General features: G+C 32.0%; 1 protein-coding gene and 1 pseudogene across 1 annotated transcript in view; both read left to right on the forward strand.

The window, feature by feature from the left end:
* The window catches only part of dpp (decapentaplegic morphogen), a 214,678-nt gene that overhangs the window by 77,750 nt on the left and 115,512 nt on the right, over nt 1-21,416 (forward strand). The gene's annotated exons all lie outside the window — the stretch shown is intronic.
* Nucleotides 1,241-2,767, forward strand: LOC140435266 (heat shock protein 83-like; annotated as a pseudogene).

Below are 21,416 nucleotides of genomic sequence, written 5' to 3' on the forward strand. Positions count from 1 at the left end.
CAGGTTGGAAAAATAAAGATAGGGTTGTACTTCAGTCGTCACAGACGAAAATGCCACTGAACTTCTAAAAATCATACGAACAAGCTGAATTTTGCCAAGAATGTCAATTTTAAGATTCCAAAAAAGATGCAAAAAAGTTTACCACTTTTACCCTCGGGCTTTCTCCTAAAACCTTCCTCGTAGAGGGGGGAAAATGGAAAAAAATCAATTTACCAAGAATTTGTACGCTGTAGAAGAAAATATTTTAAATAAAAAATCAAATAATAATATCTATAATAATCAATAAGAAATCAATACAATTTGTATCAGCTCAACGGTAAAAATTCGATATCTTTTGACTCGAGTATCCTATCGACAAAAATCAAGATGCCTTTTAAAGGTAAAGAGTGTAGCTTTCGCATTAAGTTTTTCTATTTTGACGCAAATAAACTGAGTTTTTCTAAAGGCGCTAAATAAATAAACGTGGCGCGATTTTTGCCAATTTTTATGATTCTTGTGAAATCAATACAATGTATCCCTTTTATTAACCGTCCCCTAAGGAATTTCGATAACTCGAGCCTAATCTTTAAAATCTATAACATGAAACTTTAGTTTTCAGTTTTGTCTGCAAATGTGGAGCATTTGAAATACGCATAAAAAACGCTAAATTTAAACTCTCACATTACAAATGATCTAAAACAATTAAAACTGCTCTTTTTTAATTACAGTGGTACGTTTTTCAAAACTACTAATTACTGCTACAAATTACACTCAAAACTATCTTATTGGAGGCATTTCCCGTTACGTGCAATCGTTTGTAATTCCAACCGCGAAATATTAAAAATATGCCAGTCCAAAGTGTTTGGGCCGCATGATTAAGAACGCTCCATGGTACATCACAAATTGCAATTTTGCGAAAGATCTCAAAATGATGACGGATAAAGCTGAAATTAGTAGTTATTCTAAAAACTATGCCCTGCATTCAAACGTCTTTGTCTTTGTAAAGCAGTGGAATTCATGACCGATATAATTACCAGATGCAGGCTGAAATGCTTCCAATACTTTCAAAATAATGCTTCCAAATAGATACTTGAGTGAAGTAAAGTGTAGTGAACATCAATCCCCTAGTTAAAATAATAATTTTAGTTTACTTAATAAGATTATTTAAGGTTACCCCATTAAGTTGCTTGTAGAAAAAGAAAGAGAAAAAGAACTAAGTGATGATGAAGCTGAAGATGAAAAGAAGGAAGAAGTGAAGAAGAAGAAAAGAAAAAGAAAAAAACTATTAAGGAAAAGTACACTGAAAATGAGGAACTAAATAAAACCAAACTAATATGGACAAGAAATGCTGATGATATAACCCAAGAAGAATATGGTGAATTTTACAAATCATTGACAAATGACTGGGAAGACCATTTAGCAGTAAAACATTTTAGTGTTGAGGGCCAACTGGAGTTCAGAGCTCTATGGTTTGTTCCTCATTGTGTACCTTTTGATTTATTTGAAAATAAAAAGAAGAAGAGCAACATCAAATTATATGTACCCAGAGTTTTCATCATGGACAACTGTGAAGACCTGATCCCAGAATATCTTAACTTCATTAAGGGAGTAGTAGACTCTGAAGATCTACCTCTAAACATTTCAAGAGAAATGTAACAACAAAATAAGATTCTTAAGGTCAACCGCAAAAATTTAATTAAAAAATGTCTGGAACTTTTTGAAGAACTTGCTGAGGACAAAGATGGATGGAAGAAGTTCTGTGAACAATTCTCAAAGAACATCAAATTGGGAATTCACGAAGATTCACAAAACAGAGCCAAACTTGCTGACTTATTGCGTTACCACACATCTGCCAGTGGTGATGAAGCTTGTTCATTAAAAGTCTATGTCAGCAGAATAAAGGAAAACCAAAAAACACATTTACTTTATTACTGGAGAGAACAAAGAACAAGTAGCACATTCTGCATTTATTGAACGTGGTAAGAAGCTTGGTTTTGAAATAGTATACATGACTGAACCCATTGATGAATATGTAGTTTAACAACTTAAGGAATATGATGGTAAAACTCTTGTCTCTGTTACCAAGGAGGGTCTAGAATTACCTGAAGATAAAGAAGAGAAGAAGAAACGTGAAGATGATAAGGCCAAATATGAAGGTCTTTGCAAAGTTATGAAGAGCATCCTCGACAACAAAGTTGAAAAGGTTGTGGTATCTAACCGTTTAGTAGAATCTCCATGTTGTATTATAACCTCACAATATGGATGGACTGCTAATATGGAACGTATCATGAAAGCCCAAGCTCTCCGTGATACATCAACTATGGGTTAGATGGCAGCCAAGAAACACTTAGAAATCAACCCTGACCATTTTATCATTGAAAACCTTAGACAGAAGACAGAAGTTGATAAAAATGATAAGGCTGTGAAAGATCTTGCTCTTCGAGACTGCCTTCCTTAGCTCTGGTTTTCCTTTGGATGAACTTCAAGTACATGCATCAAGAATCTACAGAATGATCAAACTTGGTGTGGGCATTGATGAAGAAGAATATATGCTTACTAAAGAAACCCCATCTGGTGAAGCTCCTGCTGCTGAGGCAGGTGATGGAGAAGATGCTTCCTGTATGGAAGAAGTAGATTAAATGCAATTGTTTAAAGAGCATGTGTTGTAATATGTTCAAATGATAAGTTTCTCTTATTCCTTATTTTTGTAAATAATTTATTTGTTCTTTTTATACAGAGTATTACTAGCATTTGAAAGACTACTGGTATAGTCTGGCTGTGTAGAGTACTATGATAGGTTGGTAACTGGTGCTTCTCTTCTACTGTTTATACTTGTAGAGGAGTTGTATACATTTATTTCTTCTAAGCTAAAGATATTATATTTTATTGCTTTATTTCGTTATTTTCCGTGCTATTGTCGTTCTCGGTTTGTGTTGTATTCTTTTATAATTAATAGTATTCTTAGCTGCCAATATGTAATGTTCAGACCCACATTCTGCATTACGATATACCATTACGCCAATTGTTTTACCTTACATGGTACATTTTCTCAATGATCAGTCCCACATTATGCAATACGATAAGCCCTTATGACATTACAATTATAAATGGAAATCCATTTAAAATGCATCCATCATTTTTAGTATCATAAATATAGAAAATAATAAATCACATTATATTTTCATTTTAAATTTTTTAAAATAAAAATGTATTTTATGTTATTTTGTTAACAAAATTTTGAATTACGTGATGCAAAACTTTTGAAAATAACAGTTGTAAAATACGAGTATATTATATTCTTCTAACATTTTTACGCATATTTCTTGAAAATCTTCAAACAAATCTCCGCTAAATTCTTCGGCATTCTAAGCAGATTTGATTTCAAAGATCTGTTTAAAATAATATGACACTTTGTGGAAGTAATATACGCCTTTGTGTTCTGAAGAGGAAAGACGGATTATGGGATTATAGCTTTACAAACCGGATATACATACTTTCAGAAGTAGCAATTTTTACACAGTGGCCGTTGTCTGCGCGCTATGCGGCCATTTATCGTTTCTAATTGTTAGGAAGTCAGACAGGGTTTATTGGGCTCGATTTTAGGAACTTGGAGTTTTTTTAACAGAGGTTTAAGAAGAATTCGAGACATCGCCTTACAGCAAACGCGCCCTTTCTTTGAATTGCAGTGACTTAAAGTAATAGTGGCGCCAGGACTTTAAGCCCTTGCTTGGCGATTGTGTGTAGAGGTGCCATTGACATTGTTCGGGAAGTATTCAAAAGAAATTCCTTGCGGTTTACCTTTTTCTTGAATCAAGTGGACTTTTACCTTTAACTATCCGCTTTAACTTATTCATAAGTGATTTAAAGTTGTCAATGAGTCGTATTTCTTCCTTGGTTTTAAGATCTTTAAGATCTATTTTATACATCGTATTCCTATTTTGTGTTGATTTCTTAATGCGTTTGCGTTTAATTGCGTTTAATTTTGATGTCTTTTAGACCAAATATTTGATCCCTTTCTATATTTCTTTCTTAATACTGTTTAAAATTCACCTGGAATATTCGTTGCATAATTCCTAAGTTGTTTCTTATTATATTTGTACGATTACTTTATACTTTGTTTTTCAGTTGTTAACAGGTCTCGGTAGATTTCATATATCATTTTGTCTTCTTGGAAGTGGAAGATCGTGTACAGATGCAATATTCTTTATAAAGCAAATTACTGAGAAATCACTAAAGTTTATTTTTATGAACGAGAGAGTAATTAGCATAATTTTAACTGGTAGCTCCGACCACTCCATGGGCGTGCTCAAGATTAATTGAAAAATTACTTTGAATAATTGTAAAAAATAAATGAATTATTTCAGTGTTATAAAGTGTTATGTGTATGTAAACAAAAGTGACCTCTTTTATCACACACTATATTAGAACTGACTGGCCTACATTAAAAAGGGTTTTAAAAAATTCACATTTTTTTTAATTTTTAAAAATTACAAAAGAGAAAAAGAGTTTTTAAAACCGTCTAAGGTATGTTAAATAGATGAATAAAAATATTAATATAAAACTTACAGCTACTTGTTACAAATCCAAATCAGATTCAGAAGATGAACTTTCAGAACCAAGATTTATAATAACTGGCTCGATCATTTTATCAGTAATATTTTCCAGCTTCCACATTTTTTCCTCTTCTTTAATAGTGTGATTTACTGCCTTTTCCCAGTTTTCAGGTTTTACATTACAACTGTTATGGATATACAACTGGATACAAAAACAACTGTTTAACATCATGAATTTTAAAAGTGGTATTTTTTCTTGAAACTTCACTCTTTATCTGTGCTCATACCAGTTCAATCGGGTTTAATTCACAATGATATGGTGGGGATCTAAGTACTGTCATTCCACGATTTTTGGCAATTTCATCAATTTCGTATTTTTTAAATTTTTCTTTATGAAGGGCACACAACGAATAAAGTTCCTTTCTTATAGATCCGGGATGGTACGTAATATTTTTTGAACTCAGCCAATTCTGCAAGTCTTTTTTTAACCACTTGGTTATGGGCAGTCCTTCTATAAGTCTGGAGTGATAACTTGCATTATCCATTACTATTACACAGTTCTTAGGAAGAAGATCTATCATTTGTTCGAACCATTCTTGAAAGACATCAGCGTTCATGTCTTCATGGTAGTCACCGGTACAAGTTGATTCAAAAGTTAATAAACCACCTTCAACAAAACCGTCTGAACTGCCAATGTGTACTATTATCAGCCTGCGTCCCTTTCCTGATGGTGGGTTTAAACCAGTAGATAAGTTATTTACAAAAGCGTGCCTTTGACTTTTAACAGTTTCATCCTGCCAAAATTTATTTGGTGTATGACCCTCGTTGATCCATGTTTCATCAAGATAAAATATTTTTCTTTTTTGGTTTCTTATTTCCTTTATGGTTCTTAGAAAATGTCTTCTCCATATGACAATATCGCTTCTTTCTAATAAAATAGACTTTCTGGGATTCTTTTTCCAGCGGAAGCCTATTTCTTTTAAAAGTTTCCATAACGTACTTCGACTCATTTCTGGGTAATCCTTATCATCTCGAACTGAGACAAGAACTTTATTCAATGTTGGAAATTCTTGTCTAAAGAAGAATTCATGCACTTTCCGTCGAAGTCCTTCTTTAAAATGATATTCTATTTGAAATTTTGGTTTCCCTGGAGCATTACGTGGCATTTGAAAACTACCACATTTCTCTTCTTTAATAACTCTGTAAATCATAGATTTCCCAACACCAAGTGTACTGCTAACTAACTCAACGGTCTCATCAACACTTTCACATAAACGTTTGTCTGTAAATGATTTAAAACAATTAAATATTAATGTTTTTTCATTAACTGTTAGAGGACCAATTTTTCGGCGTTTACACGGCACTTCCAAATTTTCCATAACACTAGTATACACAATAAACTGCACCTTGCAACTGAAGTACCTACTTTTAGTGAAGTGTTTAGAATTTTGAATACGCCACTTGGACCTTCCTATATACAAAATGGAAAAACCCACTATCACATTTTCTGTGGAATAAGTTTAGAAGGTAATTATCTAGTCAATTACTGTCGTAGATTCCTGGAATTAAAGAATTAAATGTTTGATCGTTGAAACCCTTACTTCGTGGAATGCACTCATTTCAGATAAAATAAAACGTTTTATTTTATCTAAAGAATTAAACTTTATTTTGCAAATAGGCAAAGAATTAAACTTTATTTTGCAAATAGATAAAATAAAACGTTTTATTGTATTCTGCTCCAACCTTTATACCTGGTGGTTATACTCAATTTAAAATTGTTTTCCTATATACTTCTGTAAACTTGTTGACAAATATCTGTTTTTCATTGAGTCACCCGTATCAACAGTTTAGGGATTTGCATACATAATTTATTGTTTTATTACTCTCTCATACATAAAAATACACTATAGAGTATAATAGACCAGCATTTCTGTGTCTGATTGACTTAAAGTAAGCATTTGACATAGTAAGACTTAAAGATGTAATCCATCTTCTGTATAATATAGAAGCACCCCTAAATATTATAAAAACTATCGAAAACATCTACCAAAACAACAAAATGGAAGTTAGAATAGATGGACAAGCTTCCATAAAGGTATTAATCCGCCAATGATGTAGTCGATTTTCTGTACATTGTCCTAGATTTTTCAGCCATGATGTTCTTCTTCTACCAGGAGCATGTCTACCTTGGAGCTTTCCCTGAATGATCAAATGTATAAGTTCATACTCATCATCTTGTCACCTTTTTAAATATTGGATAAATTCTTGTTTAGGTTCAGTCTGTACCGTTAAACGAGCTGCTTCTGGCATTTTCAATATGAGTTTCGTAGCTTTCTAACGGTGTATCGTTTATTATCATTTATAGTATTAAGTATATAAGAACTTTAAAAAATGACGACTCCGTCAAGTTCTTATAGCCTTTAGTTCACCTTTGCTTATGTTTTCTTCAATTTTAATAGGCTTTTTCAATTCAAGTTTACCTAATACTCTGTATTCTTTCTTTTCGTGGGTTGGTAAACATTGAGATATTTTTTCCACTGAGCTTATTATGTCTAATTTTGGAATAGATGGATGAGTAATAACAAAGTTTAGACCCTTTGACAGTATTAAGCTCTCCGTTGCATTTAAATGTCTATTTGATAGATTGACAACTGTCGCTAATATTTCATTATTTCTATTGAAGTTGTCTAAAGTTTGTATACTGTTTCGTTCTGAAAGAATATTAAATTTATTTAAATGTATATTTCTTTGTTGCTTATATGAATTTTCATATACTATATGTAAACTAAGAACAATTTGATCTTAATCAAAATTTGATATCACAATGAAAAGCAAATCTTCAATACTTACGATATCTTATTCAACAAAAAATTGCAAATCTACAATCTACACGATCTACGATCTACAAAATTGCAACTTTTCGCGGATCATGGACAAACTGGCTCTGTGTAGAATATTTTACAACCTTCTGCTTGAATATGCTGGACGTAACTTTATGTCCCTTGATATTAAGGTATTGTCTCTACACCTTCGTTCAAATTTGATTGAATTTTGATAATGTGCCAGTTTCTTGTAAAGCATTTCCAATCTCCGAAAATTTTGAATAACGCTGGGCCCATAACGGATTCTTAATATTGTTCTGAAGCTATTTTCTTGTGGCATTTTAAAGTAGATATTATTTTATTGGGAATAAGCCACAATTGAAGGTTAAAATAAGTTTATTGACGTTTCAATTTCCACTTCGGAAATCGTTCTCAAAATACAAACATTAATGTTTGTATTTTGTCTGTTAGTGTGAGTGTAAAATAAAGTGTTTTTCATCGTATTATCAATACCTTGTGGAATTTATTAGAAAGAACCGCTACATCTTGGAAATATTTTGAGATAGTTTTATCCTTTCTCAAGATTTTCGTAAAAAAAATATCTCGATATCTCTATTATCAAAGATTATACAAAACTTTAAATGTAACACGTTTTTATTATCATTTAAAGCAAAGAAAATATAACCTTAATAATCTTTAACAATTTTCTCTCTCAAAGACCCTTAATAACAAGTATTTCCACCTCTATATCTAATTATTTCTTCACAGCGACGATTCATAATTAAAATCAGGCGGCGAATTTGGTCTTATTCAATTTTAATCCAAACTTCTCTCACTATAACTTCTATGTCGTCAAGAGAGACAAGTGGTGGTTATCGGCTCCTGAATTGGCGATCGATAATATTCCACAAATTTTCTATGAGATTTAGATCAGGGCGGCAGGGTGGCTACTTTATGGTTTGTATTCCAACCTCGCCCAAATGATGCCCAAATAATCATGGACCACACGTGCAACATGTGATCGAGCATTATCATGCATTAAAAGAAACTTACTTCCTATGTAGGGAGCACATGGAACTACATGGTTAGACAAAGTCTGTAATATTACTTTCACTTATTAAGGAATCTCTTTGTAAAGCAACAAGGTCGGTTCGCAGTGTAAGAGATATTCCTTCCCAAACCATTAAAGATCCTCCATTCAATAAAGTAATAGGTCGTATGACTTGGCCGTCGAATAACTCTCACACGTCTATCTAAGCTATATAATCAATACTCGATTCATTAGTGAACAGCACGTGCTCCTAGTCATCAACATTCCAGTCAGTGCTCTCTGCCGAATTATAATCTACTTCTACGATGATTTACGTTTAAAACTGGTGCTCTGACTGGTATCCTTACATATAGATCTTGTTCAGCGAGACGCCTTTGTACAGTGTTTCTACTAATTGGAATAATATAAACATCTGCCACTTGTAGTAAATGTCTTATTGTGACACAACGTTCTCTTATAGCACGAAGCCTGATAAACTGATCTTGGCGTGATGTTGTGAGTTTTCCTCTTTCTTGTCACGCCCTCTCCTATGGTCGTTTGTTTCTCAAAAACGTTAAATGACTCGTGATATTGTAGTATGAGATACTCTTATCCTCAAGCCTATTTCACGATAAGTTAAACCTACATCGGCTAAAGTAATTGCCTGCACATTCATTTCGGCTCAGATTTCTTGAAATACGGTCCATGTCAACAACACACGCAAAACAGCAAACCAATTTATTGAATTGTAAACAATATTGATATTGATTGTTTGATTTTTCATAGCCAACTAACTGCTTTCATTAATAATTATTCTTCTTCTTCTTCAAGTGCCTTCTCCGCGGCGGAGGTCGGCAATCATCATAGCTATTCGGACTTTTGAGACGGCTGCTCTGAAAAGTTCATTTGATGTACATCCGTACCACTCTCTCAGGTTGCGCAGCCATGACATTCTACGCCTCCCTATGCTTCTCTTTCCTTGGATCTTTCCCTGCATAATCAGTTGGAGCAAGGTGTATTTCTCTCCACTTGTAATAAGTCCGAGATATTCTAATTTTCTTGTTTTTATTGAATTTAAAATTTCCATTTCTTTGTTCATCCTTCCCAGAACCTCTTTGTTTGTGACGTGTTCTGTCCATGATATTTTCAGAATTCTTCTGTACACCCATAGCTCGAATGATTCCAGTTTTTTCATTGATGTCGCATTCAAGGTCCAAGATTCCATTCCATAAAATAAGGTCGAAAAAACATAGCACCTCGCCAACCTAACTCTTAGTTCCAGTTTTAAATCCCTGGTACATAGAACTCTTCTCATTTTGTTGAAATTTGCTCTAGCCTTTTCTATTCTTATTTTTATCTCCTGATTGTAATCATTTGTGGAGTTAATCATTGTTCCTAGGTATGCATATTTGTCCACTTGTTCGACGTTGGTTTCGTTTATTAGAAGATTCTCGTTATTTCTTTGAGTTTTCGATATTCTCATAAATTTCGTCTTCTTGACATTCATTGTCAGACCATACTCTTTTCCATACTCTGCTATTCCGGTCACCAGTCTCTGAAGATCTTCAATGTTTTCGGCTAAGATCACAGTGTCGTCCGCATATCTAATGTTGTTAATGGGAACTCCATTTACCTATATTCCAGCTGTTTCACCCTCAAGAGCTTTTTTCAGGACCTTTTCGGAGTAGGCATTGAAAAGAATTGGCGGCAATACGCATCCCTGTCTTACTCCACATCTAATTTCAATTTCTTCTGACAGCTGTTCGTTAACACGTACTTTTGCTCGCTGTTTATAGTATAAATTTGATATGATCCTGAGGTCGTTGTAGTCAATCTTCTTTGATTTCAGGACATTCATTAAATGTTTATGTTGTACTTTATCGAATGCTTTATTATAGTCAATAAAACATGCGTATATATCTTGATTGACGTCCAGGCATCTTTGTATTAGTATATTAAGTGAAAAAAGAGCTTCACGTGTTCCTAGGCCTTTGCGATTAGCATAACGTGTATAACAAAGCATAACGTGTGATTTTATTGAATTGTAATAATTATTACAATTCAATAAAATCACACGTTATGCTTTGAACGTACTTTTCTTTTTTGATAATAAATATATCGATGATTTTTTACGAAAATGTTGAAAAAAATGAAGCTATCACGAAATATTAATAAGATGTAGCATTTGCTGCTAATACATTCCACAGGATGTTGCAAAATAAGATGAAAAAATAACTTTATTTTTACAACACGTATATGGGTAAAACATTGACATTTCCCAGAAAACATAAATAAAGTAATTAGTTAGAAATAGATCTGCAATGCGAAAAAAAAATCATCAAAATCGAAGAAAAAACCTTAAAAATTATGGTACAATTTTGGAGAATAGAAAATCACGCCATGCTTTGAATGTACTTTTCTTTTTTGATAATAGATATATCAAGATGATTTTTTTTACGAAAATATGTTGAGAAACGATAAAGTTATATTGAAATATTAATAAGATGTAGTGTTTGTTTCTAATACATTCCACAGAGTGTTGTAAAATTAGATGAAAAAACACAACTTTATTTTTACACCTCGTATATAGGTAAAATGTTGACATTTTTTTTAAAGCATTAATATAGTAATTAATTAGAAATATACCTACAATGTTAAAAAAATCATCGAAATCCAATTAAGGGTTCAGAAGAATTATAGTTTCAAAATCATGGTCCATTTAAGGTGGGCGTATTTTCTTTTCATATACCTATGATAATCATAGTTTTCTTTTTCGCAAAAACCTGATAGTAGCAATTATGGTGGTATTTCTTTGATCAGGTTATTTACCAAATTAGCGGTTTTTATTAAAAGAAAACGCTCGCTAAAAGTCCACGAAAAAACGTTCAAAGTTCTCATAAAACCAGTATGACCTTTCGTGATTGAATCACATATATCCTGCGTTAGTTATTTATCTGAAAATCTGTCCTAATCCACTCCTTCCGGCCAAATTCGCACACAACATACCCGCCGCCATGCTGTCTACTCAACTTCACAGAAGAGAAATTTGTGTGGTAGAGGTCATCCACATTCAACACATTCAACGTAATGACATAATTTCCCCATAATATCCGTACTTGATGATGTTTAAAGTTTGTTTGAACAGTTTGCTTACGCAAGAAAACAACTATCTAGGCAGGTTTTAGTGAATTTAATTTTTTAAAGGCCAGCTCACGCTGATACGTAGTTTCGGATAGACATGGCGGCGATTTATTCTACGTTGAAGTGGCTTTTTTGTTCCACAATACAATCAGTTTCGAGTTTTTCAATTCTAAAAATTTTTAATTCTATCATTTTTAACTATACAGCTTCCCGAAATTATTGAGAAGTCTTTTCATTGTTCTTAGATCTGTTTATGGTTCCATCCATATTTGCGTATTTAAGTTTTATCAAATTTTTTAGTAATTTAATAAATATCAGATTTACTAACATACTACAGTAAAACTTCTGTTAACGGACACTTCTCCACAATGAAAACCTCTGCTTAACGGACAGTTTTTAGGTCATTTCTCGGTATTTCATGTCAACATTTCATATGTGCGTAAATAGGAAGACACCTTCGAACAACGGTCCCTCTTCATAACGACTCTAAACAAAATTTGCCTTCAGTTTTTCAAAGAAATTTTTGAACAGCTTTCTTTCCCAGATCTCTACTTTCTTTTCTTCCTGCTGGTTTATTATCCACGTTTCGCTAGCATATATAACCGTGGGTCTGATTAGTATCTCGTAGACTCACAGTTTAGCTGTTCTTGACATATCTTTTGCTTAGAGTATTAAATTTAGTCACTCTACCGCTCTGCTCCTCTTCATTAACCTTTTGTCTATCTCTTTTCCTTCTTTTCCTGTGTTCGTTTTAGATATTCCTAAGTACTTAAATTCTGCCACTTTTCAGAACTACAGCCAGCCTTGTTATGTCTCATCTCAAAGCCTTTTTCTAGATGTTTTTTCTGTTCTCGCTAGTTTCATCACATCATCCGCACGCTATGCACTGCTCCTTGCTTTTGAAAATAGTCCTGTTTGTGTTCACATTTGATCTCCTAACGATTTGTTATAATACCTTATCTCCTTGTTTTAAACCTCTATTTACTGTGAATTGGCTTGAAAAGCTTTCTTCCAATGTTTCTCCTCTTTCTCGTGTTCCTATTCTCACTAGTCTTACAAGCTTTTCTAGTATTTTTCATGTTCTTATGGCCTCATACAATATCCTTCAGTTTATGGAGTCGTATGCCTGTTTAAAATCGATAAATAACAAATGTAATCCTGTAAGTTCGATCAGTAGTTGTTGATTGAACAAATAAGAGCGTAATTCCATTATTTTAGCAATTATTTCTTGTGCCAAACTGCTAATGTCAAGTAGAATATTCTTTCTTTCAGTTTTTCACCACATTCTTTAAAAATCTCAGCTAGGGTACGTACCACTTTCTCCTGCCCTTGTTATTTTTTTGGTCTCTTATTATATTTCTTTAACTTCATTTAAAATTAGTTCCTCACATGTATCTTCTTCATCTTCTCAAAATAATATAGTATAATTGACCCCTAATTAGCAGGTAAAGCCTTAACTACGATGCAAATATCTTAATCCTCTATATACGAGACCAATAAGTAGTTATCGATAAATCAACATGATTTTATAACCAGTTACAACAATTTAGATATCGACTAAAATCTCTCAATAATCAAAAAACGTCCATGTATCTTATATCTTCAGTTATTAATCAGAAAACCAGTAGATTACCCTTGTATACAAACCCACCATCCTATCTAAATATTTATCCTCACATCAATTAGTATTAACTAATAAAGATCTTTGATAACACCTGATGTAGCTTCACAATTAGTAACAATATCTTTTTCATAGCATTCCACTTTTATCTTTTCTATCAATCTTATACACCCAGTAAAAGAGAAGGAAAGAAATGTAAACATCTGAGTGAAACGGTAGTCTTATGCTAAAGGGTAGCATTAAATGGGAATGTGATGGTTTCAGATAACGTCAAAAGGAAATACTACCGTAGCTGTACGAAAAGTTTTTAGAAGGCCAATAACAACGGAGACAACTATTACTTTTAATGTGTCATAAAGTAAGTAGGATATTATTCAGTTTTGTTAGGTTGTATATAAAGTTTAATTCGCGGATTTTGGCGATTACTTTTCAAGATATAATTGTACAGGGGACATTCAACATGTAGTAATATAAATCGATAGATTTCTGAGATATCTTCTCTCGTTGTTGATAACGTTTTATGTAGAAAGTATTAGAAATAACTGGTTGATTAATTAAAGCCGAAAAAACTAAAATGTATACGATCGTAAATACGAAGAAAAATCGATTGGCATAACTTATAAATTATTATCAGCACAAAACAAACATACTTACCCCTTTTGAATGTTGAAGATGTCAGCTAAAGAGAACAGCGATAAATCCCGTCATCCTCGCGAAAGTGAATAAATAAGGTCTGCGATGACGCAGGTGGTAATTATATTTCGACAGGTACTTAACTGTAGGTGCGCACGCCACAAAGTTTTGCTTAGTTCTTATGCGTTGGGGTGGTGCAATTCTACTTCGATCGTGTGAAATTTACAAAAGTTCGTTTGCATCCTTTAAATTAGAAATCTCAAGAAGTTAATTTTTTAAAAGTTTAAAAGCCGTTATCTCAAGCGTTTTAGGTTAAAATGAATGATTTTCCCACAGACGTGTGGTTATGTAATCGTAAGTAATAAGTGGTTCTCAGGTTTGACAAAAAATATGAATATAGTCAATTTTAACGTAAGAAATTTGTAGAAATAAGTAATTAAAATAAATTAATAAATAAGTTCATATGTTACAAGGGAAGAATAATATCAAAAATAATGAAAAAATCTTTATATACTCGTATATATTGTTATGATGTGTTTTTTGTTTGAATGATGAGCAATGAGTATTTTTAATAATATAGGGTTTTTATCGCGGTTCTCAAAGAATTAGTTTGTAAGTACTTTTTTAAATTATCTTTATTATAACTATTATGAAACACACATATATATCTAACCTAGACAATGTAAATTTAAAATAAACTATCCTTAAATTGATATTCTTATAAAACTAATTAAATTCTATAGACAATGTTAAATTTAAACAAACTATCTTCAAAATTGAAATTGTTATGACACTAACTAAATTATATTAACAAAATTTTGTACCTTTCTTTCACTGAATGCCTAAATGAACTGTTTTCCACTATATATATTCTAATCACCACTGAATGTATTCGTACTTCGGTTATCCTTGTTTTTGTGAAATTACTTTTTCCAATTATCAGCTTCTACCAATTTAAAATATATTTTTCTTCACCAGCATTTATACACCACCAAGCAAACCAGCAAAACAGCATTTATATTTATTCTTCTTTTCAATATACCAATATCCAATTATTATAAGTTGATTTATACTAATCTCCAATCATAATATAATTTTAATTTCTTCAAATATACCTTTTTAATCTTCAATAATTATTTGTGTATAATTATAAATGTGCATTAAAATATATGCATAATTTTTAATCTTCATTTAACTCACTATATTAAACAATTGGACTATTTGTAACTGATTCACTGACTCCAACTAACTTTCATATTTCTTACTAAACTTTTCTGACTGACTTCTTGAAAATTCTGAACAATTTACTTCACTAACTAAATGTGTCTACTAACTTTCATAATAAACTGGACTCACAGTAACTGTAACTCATAACTGATCCCTCCTAATCCAAATCACCGGGTATTTATATCTTTTTTTCTGTTCTAGAATCATCTGGCAATAAATCATGTTCCATTTGTTCTATTAAATACATGTCTGAATTTTCTGGAACAAACCATTTCGCAAACATGGCCATCTCCGGTGATCCAGAGAATTCCATTCTTTTCTATTAATAATTTTGTTGACATTTAGGCTTTTCAGATCAGAATAAACATTTAAATCATTAAATATATATAAATTAAACATTTTAAATTAACATTATTATTATAACCCCACTTTATATTCGTATTATGATTAATTTCTGTCTGTCAATTTACTGTATAGTTGGTTGCCTATGCACATGGCTCACTTAAATATATTTACAACATTAAAATACAACTTTTTACACTTATTATATGCTAATTTATTAAAAATGCCCTCACATAAATATATTTTTATTAAATTCTCTAGTATATAACTTCTTAAAATAACCAAATACTTGTTATATCTAAAATTATCTAGTATATAACTTATAAATTAATTTTTTAAACAATATCTTTCTTTCTCCTATATCATATCAATATATATATATATATATATATATATATATATATATATATATATATATATATATATATATATATATATGAACCAATATACTGAATACCAATATTTAGGAGTCACGCCCTTCCGGTAGGGATCTATGGAGGAGTATCACTCCACCATAGGCCGATCAGACACCAGCATATTCTAGTCTAAGCCGCAGATTCATCTAGAATTTTAAACTGCTGCGTTAGCCTTTTTTATTTTTCTGCGCACCGAGCTAGGGCTCGAACCCACATCCACTGAACCATTCGACAGTGAAGCAAATAAGAATCGGCCGCCTAGCCCGCTTGGCTATCTGACCGACATAATATCTTTAAATATAAAAGTACTAAATGCAATTTTCGAGAACGATTTCCGAAGTGGAAATTGAAACGTCAATAAACTTACTTTAACCTTTAATTGTGGCTTATTCCCATTTAAATAGTAATTACTTTAAAATGCCACAAGAAAATAGCTTCCGAACAATACTAAATGCTGTTCCAAATAATAACAGTACTGAGTTTTTAAATGATTTGTTGGTCTGGAGGTTCTGGATAGTTTGGCATGGTGTTGTTTGTAGATTTGTACATGTTGTGCATGTGTATAGGTATTACATATATGATCTGATTTGTGAGAAAGCCTGTAAACAGTTTAATTTGCTCGTTTAAAGGACCTCTTTTGACGTTTCAGAGAATAATTTTACAAATTTTTAGTTATCTCATACCTAGCGTATGAAACATATGAGATTTTAATTTATTGTGTTCCTAAGTATCAAATTTCAATTTTGCGTAGCTTTTAATTAGTTCACTAAAAGATATTGAGCTTAGGGAAGGCTCCTTGATCAATTTTCTTCCTTTACGGCCTAGTGCCTACAGCTAGTTTACTTGGTTGCTTATTTCTAATTTCTGACGAGATTTTTTACGTTTCCAAACCAATTTTAAGTTATAACTACAAAATTTCAAAGTCTGTAAAGCTCTTTATAGGCTTTGACGCTTTGAACTAAAAGTGGCTGGTTTTCTAAAAAAGTATAGTATGTATTTCTAAAGTATTTATGCTGAGACCCTCTTGGTTTCTGTCTAGAAAGTATATATCGATCTAAATGACAGTTTGAGCTCATCCAATGAATTCTAAGAGGCTGAAACTTAGACCTATGACTCTAATCCCAGCCCTCATCAATCTTAGATATCATGATATACAAATGAATTTACCTTCAGATCCGGTGAAGGTCTAAAAGCTATTCAGTAATTTTCCAGAACCATTCTAAATGGTATAAGAAAAAAGACTTACGAACAGTTTAGAGAAACATTTTAGTAACTCTACTAGGACCGATCAAAATAGAGTAAGGTGAAAATAAAAGTAGAACAAACTCAGATATTAATAAAGAACATAATGTGACCAAAAAAAAGTAATATAGGGTTAGATCTTGTGAACAAGAAATGAGCAAGAGAATTAATGCAATGATAAAATGGAATGAGGAAGGGGAAAACCGAGATTAACATGATTACATCATCATCATCACCATCATCATTTTGGATTGTCGACGTAATTATATATGCATCATTTAACAGTGTCAATCCTCTGTAGTCATTTTTTGGTGTTTATTCGTGCTTGATGATCATTTTTTGTCTCATTCCTCCGGCATTCTATCTACGTCCACTACGCCTTCCATTAAATTATATTGCCAGTTTATTCAATTGACAATTACGAACTTAATACTTTGTAACCCTCATAAAATTATTAGATCTTCCGAGATATAGCAAACTAGTCACCGACGTCCTTTGGAGACTCGTAATATGATTACCTCAGATAGGTAAACTCGTCACCAGCATTTTTGCCCCAAGGCGCTGGTTTCTAATGCTGAAGATTGCCTGTTATCTGTTACTCTTCTTCTTTACGTGACTATCTATTAAATTCAGAAATTTGCTTTAAAATTTAGCTAATATATTTATATCGAGTGTCACACGATGAGTGACCTATTAGGCGTATCTGCCAATTTAAGTGGATTGAGATCTGAAAATTCAGCTGCATACGATTTCGATAGTAAAGTTTGCAATGAAAATATTTTTGAGCATGCGTTTTTTACGGTTATATGGTTATACCGGACCCCAGTCCCCAACTTCGTTATTTGGTTTGCATTGCATTTTTCTATTTCTCTTTCGAGCATACATTTGGTCTAAGTGTTACTATTTTGGCGTTAATGACTTTTTTTGAAAACTATAGGTGATTTTGGGCACTTACACAATTTAAAATATATGAAAAACTGGTAAATCTGAAAACTTGAGTGTGCCACCACTGTATAGAAGACGAAAGTAACTTAAAATCTGAATGTAGGTCTGGATTTTAGCATTAGGACTTCTTTTTATAATTGACTACCCTTCCTATTTTGTTCTGTTATCTAGCTCATATCTTATGCTTCTATGTTTTCATCTGATTCTTGGTCATCTTGTTTTCGTAACAGTTTTTTTTAAATATTCATATTTTTTAAACTCTTTATTGCTTCCTGAATATTTTGTCTATTCGGTATGCCGTTAAATGTTTTGTTCTGCTCACAAACGCTAAAATACTGTAATACAAAAAAAAACAAAAACCTATTTCATCAAATACTTTTGAATTTCCGCTTTTACATTCTTTTTAGATTTCTTTTATCTTATCTTTGTAAGAGCTCTGTTTAATTCGTGTTATTTTTAACTAAAATCACTTCACCATCTAAAATTGTCGACCTATTTGAACTCGTTATTCCTTATTCAAATGATTATTCCAGATATAATTGTGAATATACTTGTATATCATAAGGGTATCGTAAATGATAAACAGTTTTTCTTTAGTATATCCCTCGTAAGGATCACCCGCCGCTGCGGCGGTCCTGCTTCCCCTGATTGCCTTGAGCTGGAGCACAGGTGTGCCCAGAAATCACGTGTGGCCCCTGTTTCTTGTCCGTATGCACTCGCTCTCTAATGCTGCTCTGAGGTATTCGGTACAAAAGTATGAGTGGAAGGCAGACTTGGAGGCAGCAAATTGTTTCGGCAGTAGCGTAGACAGGCAGGAGCCGGAGGCAGGTGGAAACGCAGTGTGTTTAACGGAAGATTGCCTGCCAAACCTACAGTTATTTGTGATGCATTTATTTTGTTTATTCTAGAATCTTTCCACAGGGCTTTATAAAAATATATAAATGTAATGTGTATATGTATATATACATATTACATATTACATATACATATACATATATATATATATATATATATATATATATATATATATATATATATATATATATATATATATATATATATATATATAGAAGCATCCATACTACATCCATAACTGCAGCTCTTGACTTGACAAGATGTAACAGGTTAAAAAATGGAGGTAACTTATCATAAAATACACAGATGACCTGCCTGCACTTGAGAGCAGACTTTATTTTCCTGCTATTTTGGTTCTTTAAAAGATTTTTTCCAATTTCCATGTTATTGCATGAGGTGAAGATGTAAATATAACCTTGTTACATATGACATCTAGATATTGACAGAAATCAGAAACATTGTCATCAAAAAAGAAGAAAAATTCTTCTTTTCTACCTTAAACATGAAGATGCGATTTTTGTTGGGTTTTAGATGTTTTTGTGTTGTATTTGTAAAAATACCCTTTTGTGTTGTAATGTTTTTATTGAAAATTTTAAATGTATGTTTTAATATTTTTAACATATTTATGACAGTGTTCTTCACCACTAGGACTAACTGAACATTTTCAATGTAGGTTTTTAAATGTTAACTTTTAACATTTGTACTAAATAAGTTTTCCATTTAGTTGCTGATGAAGGTTACAGCCTATCACCGAAAATTTCACATTTAGAATAAAGTTCTACACCAAACTGGCTTATACCATCTCTAGCAGATCCTTGATTTGACGCTTTCCCGAAAGTTACCTAACAAAAACTTATATACAGTCCATCTAATTTACAAACCGTTGCACGTCATTATCTACGTCAGAGATCGAAGTTGACATAGTTGCCAAAGTATACAAAAATTCCTGAATCCATTTTAAATCAAATGGGTCACATAATTTTTGGAAAAGTGTACAACAAAATAAATTAATATTTAATGTAAATAAATAGAAACAAAACAAGAGTTAAAAAATAATCTTGTTAAAAACAATTTGAGCCGCTTATTTAAAAAACAACATAGTTTAATTCATAGTAAATAATAAAAACAAAACGAAAGTGTCAACACCGCAACTGCCAAATAAGTGTTACCAATTTATACCAAAATTTCACCTTCGTTCGATTACAGTTACAGTGTGTTCCGAACAAATGTTCTTCATAAAAACGCTTTATAATGCATTTATACAAATTAAATGAAACATATTATTGTGTATTTCTTTAAGTTAACGTTAATAGAAATCTTTAAATATTATTTCTACGCGTATATAATAAAATATGTCTAGTGGCTGTAATGTCAGTGTACTCGGCAAAGTGATTCTAAAAAAGAACACACCTACCGCCTAAATATTTCGTGTTGGTATCAAGTGACGTCACGGGCTATGACGCCGATGACGTGCAACGGTTTGTAAATTAGATGGACTGTATATATATATATATATATATATATATATATATATATATATATATATATATATATATATATATATATATATATAGTAAACTCTTAAATATTGGGGAAATCTGCAAGAAATACTCTAATGTGTATCAATTGTTTCGCCGAACGTTTTCGCCAAAGAGAATTAATATTCAGCTTCTTCAGGGCTGAAAGAGAATAAATTATAATTAGCTACCATATATTATCTATTAAAACATTATTGATCTTACCGTAACTTAGAATTGTAGAGTTAGAATATTAAAAAACTTTGCTAGTAACATAGTGGTGTTTTTTGTTACTATGTGCAAAAAAAAGTTTTTAATAAGGATTGAAATGTATGGTAGCTTCGAACTTGACACGTAAAGGCTTACCCAAGGTTAATCGAAAAACCCAATTATATATATATATATATATATATATATATATATATATATATATATATATATATATATATATATATAATAGAGAGAGAGATAGAGAGCGAGAGAGAGCGAGAGAGAGAGAGAGAGAGAGCGAGAGAGAGAGCGAGAATTTGTTCTAGAAAATTTTGTATAGTGTCTGAGAGGAAGAGGATCCTTGTAGTAAGATGTTGTAGTTCTGAATGCCCTTGAGCATTTAATTGTTGCCCTTTTGTTTTCGTAAAGGTTTTATACAATTTCTTCACTATTCTGGCTCCATTGCTGCCGATCTTCTGAGTCTTGTTCAATAAATTATTTATTTATTTATTTATTAAAACTTACAAACACCACCTAGGTAGTAATTATAATCGAGCCTCTGTGAGTAGTTCTTTATAGTAGTCTTCACATTCTTCCTTCGGTATGTATTATATTATTTGGACCTTCACGTTGGTATTTTCCCTTACGGATTTCTCTATTCTTCGGGATTCTGATTTTATTATAACGTTTTCATGTATAACTTTTATATGTCTTGCCATATATTGTATTCTCATACTCCTACCAGATCTTGGGTTCGATAGCCCATCAGCAGTAACATTATTCGTGTTCAATCTCAAATTAGTTCATTAATTTGTCATCTCACATCAATCTTAATTTTCTGAATTTTTCTAGTTTCACCGTGTATAATTTGTGACATATATCA

Source organism: Diabrotica undecimpunctata, chromosome 2 (genome assembly GCF_040954645.1).
Source record: "Diabrotica undecimpunctata isolate CICGRU chromosome 2, icDiaUnde3, whole genome shotgun sequence".
In the NCBI taxonomy this organism is placed as follows: Eukaryota; Metazoa; Arthropoda; class Insecta; order Coleoptera; family Chrysomelidae; genus Diabrotica; species Diabrotica undecimpunctata.